A 12,646-nucleotide genomic window follows, 5' to 3' on the forward strand; every position below is an offset into this window, starting at 1 on the left:
TCTGCTTTCCAGTTAACGCCAGAGAATTCAGTAAGGTCCTAACTTGGTTCCCAATAACTTGCAGGTCTATTTAACCTCCTACTCCGACTTCCACAATTAATAAAAAGAGCAAGGACAACGCCAGCTTTCGTGCTTTCCAGGTAAAGCCAAAGTTCTCGGGGAATCAACGAGATTCAACCTAAACGCGGCAGCGCTGCAGAATGAGCCCGCAGCGGCAGCGGAGTCCGCAGGTCAACAGACCGGCTCCCCGCCCTCGGATCCCGCCCCTTCTCCGTCCGATCTCTTTTCCTCCTCCTGTCTCCGCTTTCCGTTTCTCCCCTCCAGCCTTAGGGCTCTCACTCCTTTGCTTTTCAGAGCCGCAAAGCGAGCCCTTGGAGAACAATTGTATTTTACATTCCTTTGTAAATGGGCGGAAGTTCCAAAACTAGGAGAGATGTGGCAGTGGACATTTTCACTAGCTATGAGGTCCTTCAGAACTTGTGACCAAATTTTTCGACCGAGCAGAAGAGAACGAGCGTGTTTCCATCAGGTCCAGTCGTAAGGCGTCTTCTCCGTGCAGCAGAGTCGCCCCAGGAGCGAGGGGAACCCTACGGGTCAGGACTCCGAGCTGCCCTGGCTCGTGTTACCTTCCGCCCTGGAGGAGCCCCGAGGGCGGCAGCAGGTGAGGCCCAGAGAATCCCCAGCAGAATCTCTTATTTCCCGCGGTTTAGGGTTGACTGACGCGACAGAAGCCCCACGCTCCGGTACAAAGTTTAGGACAACTGCGACCCCTACTGGCCTGAACAGACACTCGGGATTCTTCTGAGAGGGGCGGGAAAGGGTCCGAGGAAAAGGAAAGGAAAGACGCCCACCCTTGGGCTCGAACCCAGGACCCTAGAAACCGCATTCTCACCACCGCAGGGCGGAGGTAGGAAACGCTGTTTCACGTTGCCATCGTTTTCTACCGTGCAGGTGAGTGGGTGCAACGACAGGACGCGCGGCGGGAGCCCCTTGCCGTGCAGCCGCGGGGTTTTACCCGGGCCCGAGGGGGACCCCGACGAGAGGTGGCAGTGGCCCGGTGCCCCCTCTGTGGCCGCAGTGTCCGTGGCGGGGCGGCGGACAGCTCTCTGAGACGCGGGTTTCCGGCTCCCTGGTTCCTGAGGAGGAGGCTGAGGAGCGCGAAGGGCGCGGCTGCGAGGGACCCCCTGAGCGGGGCGGGGGGAGAAGCACTGCGTTATGTCCCCGGAGTTTCCCTCCCGGGATGGGGGCGGGACATCGGAGGGGGAAAGCACGTGCGCCTCGTTGGGTATCGGAGAGGAAAGTAAAAGCGGGCGGTGGCTCGGCCTAAAGGGCAAGGTTCCACCGAGACTTGAACTCGGATCGCTGGATTCAGAGTCCAGAGTGCTCACCATTACACCATGGAACCGCAGGGGACGCCCCGCGCTGACTCTGAGGTGTGTGCAGGCAGCCTCTCCTCCCGCAGGCGTTGCTGGGACACGCCTCCTGCCGGGTTCTTCCCCCACCTCAGGGTCGGAGCTGGGCTCCTGGACACGCGAGGAGTCTCCGGGGCTCACGTTCTCCCTGCCGCTCCGGGGACTTGCCTGTCGGGATCGAGATCAAGTTTGTTTGGGGGTTAGCGACAGGGACGGGCTTTGTACGCCTCCTCCAGGTGCACCTGCTTTGCTTGGATCACTAGTTTCTTGCCCTACGGTAAGAAAGAAAGAAAGAAAGAAAGAAAGAAAGAAAGAAAGAAAGAAAGAAAGAAAGAAAGGAAGAAAGAAAGAAAGAAAGAAAGAGAGAGAAAGAAAGAAAGAGGGAGGGAGAGAGAAAGAAAGAAAGAGGAAGAAGGAAAGGAAGAAAGAAAGAGAGAGAGAGAAAGGAAGGAAGGGAAAAAGAAAAAGAAACAAACACACAAAGCAAACAAACAAACAATAACAAGTGTTCCTTTCCTTCCCTTTGCACATGTCCTCTTCCCACTGTCCGGAAGCTCCGGTGACCCACAGAAAGGGACCAGGGACTTGCTGAGATTCTAGTCCCTCCCGTTCCATTCCTGGTCCTATTTCCTTCCCGTCGTTCTTGCTGTCGTCCTCACCACCCATTTTCTCTAGCTGCGCGGGGCCTTCAGTGGGTTTAGGACCACCTGGGGTTGAGGCGACTCCATAGTAAAGAGCCGGGCTCCGCGCAGCTCAAGGCGGGCTGGTCACCTCCCGCCAAATTGAACCTGGAGCACGGTTCTCCGCGACCCGTGATGGGGAATGCGCTGCGTCCCTATCGCCCTCTCGTGGCCACGCCAGGTACAGCTCAAAGAGGGCCAGAAGCGGTAGGAGCCACAGGTGCCAGAAAATCAATGAACACTGCGCCATGCTCAGGACCTGGAAATTAAAAGTCCGACAATCCACCGACTAAAATAGATCCATGGAAAATGAATAAGATACGCTCCTGTCTCCTAGCTACAAGCCCGGTTTGGAAAGGCGATTGAGATTGGGGTTTGGGACTCAGACTGGATAGTTCCCCAAATGTGAACCTGGGGATCATAGCCAGGCAGAAGACTGAGTCCTAAAACCCTCAGCCTTCTGCAGCCAGCTCGCTGCTTTTTAAGTATCCGGTAAACCAGAGATAGCCAAAGCTCTCCTGCCACCATGTTTGCACACCCCAATATCTATCTGAGCACTCGGAGGTTCCTAACTCTTGAGCAGAGAGTTGGGCGAGGCAGGTGAAGTGGGAAAGTCTGGTGGGAAAAGGATTCGTCCCTTAGACTGAGTGAAGTATGCTAGTCAGATTCTGGGAGAAATGATCAGTGAGCCAGAGCTGTGGTTTCTATCCTGCTAACAGTGGAAATTAGTGTGGAGGAGAGGAATTTTCCCCCTACGGATTCTTTCATCATGTAATTTACAAAGAGAACACATCAATGTGATCTTTGGGTTAAAAAAAAAAAAAGGATGAAAATAAAATGAGAGAAAAATACATCAGATGCCAGTGCGGAGGCACTTTAATTGGGGAAGGGGAAAGGAGGGCTTCTTTGGGAAGAGAACTCTGAGTGGGCACCAGAGTCCTGAGAAGATCTTAGAGGATAAAGCTGGAGCTTCATTCTAGCCAGTTGGGGCAGAGGAAGAAGGTTGGCAGTTGGACTGAGGGCATTCACCTACAGGTGGGTTATTTGGGGATCTATTCCCAGCCTCAGTCTAGGTGCACCTGGGTGGTTCAGTTGGTTGAGTGTCTGACTTGGTTTTGGCTCAGGTTATGATCTCATGGGTCATGATCGCAAGGGCCCTGTGAGGAGCCCCTTGTCAGGCTCTGCTCTTAGCTGGCAGCCTGCTTGAGGATTCTCTCCCTCTACCCTTCCCTCTACTCACTCTTTCTCTCTCTCAAATAAATGCATGAATCTTTTAAAAAGAAAAAAAAGAATATTGGATACAGTCTGTCCCTGAGGCTCTTGATGTTTCTTTCAGAAGTCTCAATTTCTAGTTTGTAGAAGGGCATTGTGTAAGGGAAAAAGCAGAATCACTGTGTAGGATAAGACTGAATGGCTCTGGATAATTCTTATAACCAACCTCAGCATGGTCAAGAAATATACACAGAAGAGGGGCACCTGTGTGACTCAGTAGTTAAGTGTTTGACTCCCGGTTTCGCCTCAGGTTATAATCTCAGAGTTGAGATATCAGCCCCTCTAGGTCCTCTGCTCAACAGGGAGTCAGCTGGAGATGTTCTCTCTTCCCTGCCCCCTGCTGTGCATGTGCTCTTTCTCTCTCTCAAAATAAAGAAATAAGTCTTTAAAAAAAAAAAAAGATAAGATAAAGTAAGAAATAGAGACTCCTGGATGGCTCAGAACGTTAAGCATCTGCCTTTAGCTCAGGTAATGATCCCTGGGTCCTAGGATAGAGGTCCTTCTTGGTCTCCCCCTGCTCAGTGGGGGGTGTGCTTCTCCCTCTCTCTGCACCTCCCCCTGCTGGTGCTTTCTCACTCACTCACTCATTCTCTCTCAAATAAATAAAGTTGTAAAAAAAAAAAAAAAAGAGAGAGAGAGGTAAAGAAACATTAATGAATTTGATCAGTGATTATCCTGAGACTTTGTACCCATTAAGATATTAAGTTATGTCATCCTTGCTAACAGGCAGTTTGAAAAGCATTCATCCTTGGGGTCACCCAGATAAAATGGCATTAAATCCTTTAGAGTCTCTCTCTTTCTGCCCCTCTCCCCATCCTGTCTCTCTCATACCACACACACACAGGCATGTGCACGTGCACACACACAACTGCCTCATTAGCACAGATTTAGTTTAAGTAGCACTAGGCATTTAGTAAGTTACAGACCAGTAAATTTAACTAAGCAGTTGTAAAATCTAATGTGCACTACCTTTTGAAACTTTAAGAATTACTGAGCCACAATGTTTCCAATATATTTTCAATGGTTTAAGGAGAGTACAGTAGACCCTTGAACAACATGGTTTCAACTGCATGGGTCCACTTATGTGTAATTTTTTTTCAAAACGTACAGGAATGTAAATGTATTTTCTCCTCCTTATGAGTTTCTTAATAACATTTTATTTTCTTTTGCTTATTTTATTGTAAGACTACAGTATATAATACACTTAACATGCAAATATGTGTTAATTGATTATGTTACTGGTAGACTTACCAGCCAATAGTCAGTTATTAGAAGTTAAGCATTGGGGAGTCAAAGATTATCTGCAAATTTGTGACTGTGTGTGTAGGGGGGGTATCAATGCCCCTAACCCCTGAGTTGTTCAAGGGTCATCTGTATTTGATTTCCTTCTTATTTCAACCTTCACACTGATCAACTCTGTTATTTGATTAGCTGCCCAATGAACATATTTCATGTCATTCTCCTCCATTTTGTTCTTGCTTTGGGATCAGAGCAATGTGATTTATGTACACTTAAGCCCAAACAAAGCTTTCATATTTTTGTGGAATTCTTTCAATGCTTGTGTAAAATACTTCCCTGAGGTCAAGATTTTCAACTCTACCTTAGTTATACTTAACTTCAATGTCCTGCTGACAACAGGGTAAATGTGTGGATTTGTCACCATGAGCTCCTCTAAACAAAAGGCTTCTTTGCATAGCTGTGTTCATTGATACACAGTTCTGCAAGTTCATGCCATGCTCCTTGGCTACCAAGAAATTGTTTGAAATATTCATGGTAATCATGAACACCTTGTATATGTCTCCTAGGGCTTTTTGAATATCCATTTTGTGTTCTCTTGCAGTAGCTGGATCTTCTTATATTAGTTGGGTCTTATAAAATTGGGTTACGTGACTGTAGTGCAACATAGTTATTATGTTTCCATGGATTCACATTTCGCTTATCTCTGTGACTGCTAGGAAACTTTGATACCTGAAGGTCAAAACCGTGCCAAGCCATACCTTGAGCTGCAATCATCACCTGTTCACATTTTATCCAAATACCATCTCCAGGCTTAGAAGCAGTCATGGATTAACTTTTCAAAGTCTACCCTTTGATCACTGTTTCAAGAATTTTCTTCTTTTTTACACTTTAGCTCACATTTCTTCCCAAGTGATGTCATAAGGTTTTGAGACCTTTGCTTTCTGTCCAGAACCTAGAGGCAGCCAGGTGAGAGGATGAGACAATTCATTTGTTCTTTCAGTGCAAGGGGCCAGATATTGAAAATGAAACCATTATGAAGATGGCTTTTCCTTGGCACACAGCATTGGAGGGGCTCTCATCACCACTTCATGCTCCCTTGTCTCACTGTCTGACATAAATTGTTTAAACATCATCAAACCACAGGATAATTCTAGGTTGAAAGGAGCTTCTTATCCTCTTTTTATAGCTGAGAAAATTGAGGTAAAGTGACTTCATCAAATTGGCACAATTTGGCAGAAATAATGCTAGAACCCTGGATGCTCAGAGCACAAGGCAGACAGCCCATTTCCCATGTACCATGTGTTTTCTCTAGAGAATATTAGAAATTATAATTTTGTGATCATTTTTTTTATGTCACAATTCCTAATCCCAGTCCTTCTATCCCGAATCATCACAAAATGGCTTGTCTGGTGTAAGCTCTCAATAAAATTAGGTGTGTGATATTTTGGACAAGTAAGCCAGAGCTTTGTTCCCACATTCAAACCTACAATTGAACCATATCAAGATATTATTATGGATTATGTTCTTTATTTCCCAGAGTTACTGACCTGAAGTGTCAATTTGTTTAATATTTCCCATAGCTTTGAGAATCTCTGATAATGCAAATCATAGAGTCTTCCCTGCCTGTCAAGGAGTTATTACTGAACTTGTTTTTCTATAGCCTGTGTCATGCACATAGTGAGTTCTTTTTTTCCTAAACACAAAATTATAATAATGAATATCCTTTCTCAAACAATACATGTACCTCTTTCTCTGCCTCCTCCATCCCCATGTTATTTCAGCACCTGTCCTTTCTTCTGTTTTATTGAGAAACCGTGTCCTAGTTATTCTCTTCCCCCTTTTCATGTTTCAAAGCATTTTTCCTTGATGTCAAAATAGATTCACTGATCATCTAGGAGGCAAGTCTTCGGATTTTCAACTACCTGTTTACTTCTTCAGCCATCGTATAAGAGTTACCTCAGAAATTTGTAGGGGGAAATGAGGATTTCTTTGCTTTATCCCTATGCCCAGAGATTCTTAACAAGTTCTGCATGTGATTTCGGGGTCAGTGATCCCTAAGTTTGCAGCCAACTGGAGAATGAGGAATTCACATTGATTGAGTGAGTGACTTCTCAGACATTGAAGTTAATCCCTTTCTCTCTCTCACACACACACAGAAACACAAGCACACACAAAATCATCCAGAAGCTCTATATGTAATGTTACATTCTCCATTTTGTAAAATAAAATAATGAGGCTTGAAGAGATTAATGAAGTCGTCTACTATTCCATATTAAGTAAGCGGTATTCAAATCCAGTAATGTCCTTCCCCGATCAATGGTTTTATCACTTCACTCCAGCCCCAGTAAAGGACTGAGTGAGGAATACATGGAGATATAAGAAAAATTGGTAAAAATTAGTTTTTTCTAATAACCTTATTTATTCAACAAATATTTATTGACTATGTGGTGGGGACTTGTGTAGTAGGGGGACAAGATAGGTCCTACTCACATGAAGATTATCTTCCAACAACCAAATGTTATACAGATAGTTACTAATGATTACTTATGTGTTCCTTGGTCCAGTTTGATCAGCTAAGGACTGAACCCTAGCTAAGCATTTAAAGTAGACCTATAAAGTCCATGAGAATACATTTTTCTTAGGCAAGACTCTTCTGATGTATTTGTCTTAAAAGTGAGAAAACATTGTTTATTTCACAGGGTTCTGACATTCTAATATGAGGCTGTGTGGCATGGTGCAAAGAACACTGACCTGGGAAGCTCCTGGATTTATGAAGGTAGGTAGCTCTGCCACCAAGAAGCTACGGGAGCTCTAGCAAGTTTGCTAACGTTTGCAGGTGTCAGTTTTTTCATCTGTAAGATTAGGTTATTGTCCTTAATTTTTCTAGTTTTCCAAGTTTCTTATAGGAGAACAGCCCCACCGTGGTACCCTGGAGACTGTGCGTGTATTCATGTAGCCACACAGGTAAAGGCTTGAATTGCAGCTTATCTAAGTCTTGGTAGAATATCTTTTCATCCACTAGAACATGAGAGGATGGAAGGCTTGTGAGAAGTTGCCCTGAAGATTCGACTCACCTCCCTATTTCCCCTGATAGGCTACCAGCATCTACCAGGTTTTACTGAGATATGATACCTTTTGCCTGCCCTCCTCAAGGTACAGCTGAGACTATGAAACCATTTAGCTGCAATCCAGAACTGGCTCCTTAGCCATGGGTTTTTCTGCTGCTCATACTGTTGTTATCAGCCCCTTTTCTTTTGTTTTATATGTTTTGGTGTATAGGACAGAGGACCAGGAAGCTGGTACATTTGGCTATTCTTCCTTTCGCTGTCTATGGAAGTAATAAACTGAATCTAAAAGTGGTGTGTTGTATTTTTGCCAGCTGAATCAGGCAGTTCTTGGCCTCATCTTATGTGCTTGACAGTTCCTTCCTGTTCCAGTGTCCTCTGTGTCCATGATGAACTATGGTGTATTTTAAAAGGGTCATTAGGAACTGCAACCAAGACCAGGCATAGCCAATGGTGTGTGTGTTTACTGAATAAATGCTGTGCTTAGCCTATGCCCTAAGAACACATAGCTGAGAGGGTAGTTGGAAGAAAGATTATAGGTTTAGAAAATGAGAACAATTTGCAGAAGTATGCTGCATCTTGATAGCCAAAGGGGATAGGATTGAGGGAAGTCTTCAGGCTAGGATCAGAAAGCTTGAGGGAAAACGAAGGAGTGCTTAGAACAACATCCAACACGTTAAGGAGGAGCCTGGGCTGAGCAGTGAGGACTGGAAGAAGAGCTCACCACACATTGAACTTAGTACCTGGCCAAGGACCACAGGTGAACTCAGGGTTCCTTTAAACTGCTTGGAATAATCACCTCCAAGAGAAGGAGGCTGTAGCCATTAGATTCTGCTGCACACCCTAGGACTTGACCTTCAAGTTGTCCTCCCAGTGGATGCCCAGCAAATAACTATTGGATTAGAGGAATGAAATGCTTGAAGAAGTGTTGAAAAAGTTTATCTTAGTGGTTCTTCTTTTGGGGATCAGGAGGGGCTAAGGGTAAAGGATCATTACATGTAAATAAATAGTAATAATTATATTTTTCTGTACTTTCAATTTACAGAGGGTTTTATTCACATTGTATCATCAATATTTATTGAGTAATTAATTTTCCTGACAACATGCTGGGCCCTGGAGGCAAAGAGGTCAGTCACATTCTCTTTGAGGACTTCCAATTGGTAAGAAAGAAGTACTCAAAAAAGAGATAGTTTTATCAAAATGTGGCAACTCTCCTAACTTTTGGATATGATGGCAACATAGAGGAGGAGCATATAGTTCAGGACAGGGACACCTCTTGCTAAGGAAAAGGTGAAATAGTGAGAATTTTCAAGGACGATCCCATTCTCATTAGAGCTCACTACAGAAGACTGTCCCAAAGAATGGATGGCACAAGGCAGGGTCTTCTATAAAGAAGGGTCTTTGCTGCATCACTGGAGAGTGCTGAGAATCCCTTGAAGGATTCTTGCAATATGAATGTGTGTAGCTTAAAGTCATTCAGAGTAGAAAAGAAGAATTAAAATTATCTTTGTTCACAGATGTCATGATCTTATGTGTATAAAACTTTAAAGATTTCACACAAAAAAAGTGTGGTAGGCAGATTGCAAAAGCAATATACAAAAACAATTTCTGTCTCTATACCCTGACAATGAACAATTGAAAAAGGAAATATGGGAAATGGTTCCATTTGCCTCAGAAAGAATAAAATACGTGGGAATTAACCAAGGAAGTGAAAAACTTCTACGGTGAAAACCAAAAACAGTGTTAGAAGAAATTAAAGAAGACATAAATAAATAGAAAGCTTGTGTTTATGGATTGGAAGACTTCATATTGCTAATATACTACTCAAAATCATCTACACATCCAATGCAATCCCTATCAAAATTCCAAAAACATTTTTTGCAAAAACAGAAAAACCCATCCTTCAATTCATTTGGAATCTCAAGGGACCCCAAATAGCCCAAACCATCTTGAGAAAGAACAAAGATGGAAGACTCCTCATGTTTTCTGCTTTCAAAACTTAACAAAGCTACAGTAATCACACACAGGATAGTGTTGGCATAAAGACAGATATATAGACTAGTGAAATGGAATAGAGAGTCCAGAAATAAGCCCTCACATATGTACTCAAATGATTTTCAGTAAGGATACAAGGACCATTTAGTGGGTGAAAGGACGGTCTTTTCAACAATTGGTTCTAGGAAAAAATGGATATTCAGCTATAAAGATTGAAATTGGGCCCTTATTTAACACCATATACAAAAGGGAACTCAAAATGGATCAGAGACCTATGTGTAAGAGGTGAAACTATAAAGCTCCCAGAATAAAACATGGCAGGGGAAAGGTTCATGGGATATGACACCAAAGGCACAAGCAGCAAAGGAATAAATAAATAAATTAGACTTCATCAAAATGAAAAACTTTGTGAATCAAAGGACTGTGTCATCAGAGTAAAATCACAGAAAAGGAGGAAGTATTTGTAAATCATATATCTAATAAGTAGTTAATATTCAGAAAATATAGAGCATTAAAATTCTATAACAAAAAACAGACAACCCAATTTTTAAAAAATGGACAAAGGAGTCTAATAGACATTTCTCCAAAGAAGATATGGCTAATAAACACATGAAAAGATGCTCAACATGACTACTCTTTAGGGAAATACAGATCAAAACTACAGTGAGACACCACTTCACACTCATTAGACTGGCTATTATAAAAAATGTAAAACCTCCAGAACAAAACAGACATTCCCAGAAATGACAAGTATTGGTGAAGATGTGGAAAAATTGGAACACTAGTGCGCTGTTGGCGGAAATCTAAAACAGTATAGTCACTATGAAAAATAGTATGGCAGTTCCTCAAAAATTAAACACAATTAATGTATAGTCCAGTAATTCCACTTCGGGGTACATACCCAAAAGAATTAAAAAGGAGGAACACAAACAGATATTTGTACACCCATATTTAGGGCAGTAGTATTCACAACAGCCAGAAGATGCAGGAACCCCACTGATGGATGAGTAGATAAAAACAATATGATATATACATGCAATGGAAGATTATTCACCTTTAAAAAGTACATGCTATGTAAGATTCTATTTATACAAAATTCAAATCCAGGTTTATTTCAAAGTAAAACAAAAACAGGCATTATTCAAGCTCTTGAGGCACCCCCTGTTTTGGAACCTTTGTTTTCCAAATAGCAGGCAAGGTGCTGTTACAGCAACATGAAGAAAAACACAAAAATGCAAAGTTTGAACAAAGTGCCCAATGAGGGGTGACCTTATTGACTCTCCTAATCTCCGCACTTGCTTCTTGTAACAGCTGAATGACTTGTCTCAACCAGGGACTCTGGGTCTCAGGCAGATTTCAGCCTCCCCAGACTTCCCCAGTACCTGAGCTCCTGCCTGGCTCAGTGCAGACAGGACTGCCAGGATCTCCAGAAACTGCTGAGATCAGAAGCCTTAGTCAATCAGCTGGAGGAAAAAAGAGGCGTATTTAATAAGTCCTGTAATTTGAGCATTCTCGCAGTGATGAGTGATAATGTATCTTCTTCCTGAGAAACTAACTGCTTTCCAGATTTCACTCAGATATTCCCAACATCAAAGTAAATGCAATCTTCATCATTTTCCTAAAATAGACCTCAATTTTCAGTTTAAAAAAGAGAAAAGCTGGGTTTTACAACAACATGGTTGGAGCTAAAGGGTATAATGTTAGGCAAAATAAGTCAGTCAGACAAAGATGAATACCATATGATCTTATGCATATGTGGAATTTAAGAAACAAACAAACAAAAAATTAGCAAAGAAAAAAAAAAAAAGAGAGAGAGAGAGACAGACCAAGACATAGACTCTAGAGAACTAATGGTTACCAGAGGGGAGGATGGTGGGGGATGGGGTAAATAGTGGATGGGGATTAAAGAATACAATTATCATGATGAAAAATAAAAATAAAATGAAATGAAAAGAATAACAGTTAAACAAGTTTTATTTTGTTTTTGTTTGTTTGTTTGTTTTTAAAAGCCTGAGATACAAAGGAATAAGACACTGTAGGGTAAAACTGAGGTCAAAATCCAAGGTTACTGATTTCTACAGACACTCAACAACCTTGCCTCTCTAAGGAATGTGATAATCACTCTGCTTTCTGTTCTTTTATTTACTGCATCTGATTCTCCAAACATAGCATCTTTGCTGGTCTAGGTATCTTGGGACTCTAACTTAGGACTCAATTCAGGCACTTACTGAGATCCTGTGGGCGAAGTACTATTCTAGTTACACTGGGGGACACAGAGGTGACCTTATACAATGTGTGACTTAAAGGGCCTTAGAAGTGTTTTTAAGTGAGTCTACCCGTATATGAGAACAGCAGTATTAGACAGAGATGGCCTTATTCTGCTGGAAGGAAAACAAGATATCTGAAGAAAATTACCTCCCCTGTCACCTAAGTCCAGAATCTAATACTCTCTGAATCTGACACTCACCTGTTTCCCAAATGAATCAGGGTATGTGCTTCTGAGCTTGAGAATGTTGCTGGGAAAAATCAAATACTCCATACTACCTCTTCTATCTCTTCCTGAGCTTGTAAGTGAAGTTATTTTCTTACAGAGGATCTTTCAAATTAAAGAAAAATCTTTGTGTTCTCAGGGACGGGCTTTTTTCTTACCTGGTCTGCCAATCTTAATATTTTCCTTGACGATTTTAGTTTGTTGAAATTGAATGTAATTACTGTTATAACTGGGTTTATATCTACTACTTTATTACTTGGTTTCTATATATTCCATTTATTTTATATTCCCCTTTCTCTTCTTTCTTTGCTTGCTTTTGGGATAGATAAATATTTTTTGTAATTACATTATTTTCCTTGTAATTTGCTAACGTTTACCATTCTTTGAGAGCTTACTTCAGAAATATCAACATGTATACTTGATTTATTAGATATATATTTTTAAAGGTTTGTTTATTTATTTGAAATAGAGAGATAGAGAGAAAGAGAGAGA

General features: G+C 42.2%; 1 non-coding gene across 1 annotated transcript; it reads right to left on the reverse strand.

Moving 5' to 3' along the window:
- Window positions 1-1,333: 1,333 nt before the first annotated feature.
- On the reverse strand, window positions 1,334-1,405 carry TRNAQ-CUG. The gene has a single exon. It is a non-coding gene; the product is annotated as a tRNA-Gln (tRNA).
- Window positions 1,406-12,646: the final 11,241 nt, after the last annotated feature.

This window comes from Mustela erminea, chromosome 10, assembly GCF_009829155.1.
Source record: "Mustela erminea isolate mMusErm1 chromosome 10, mMusErm1.Pri, whole genome shotgun sequence".
Taxonomy (NCBI): Eukaryota; Metazoa; Chordata; class Mammalia; order Carnivora; family Mustelidae; genus Mustela; species Mustela erminea.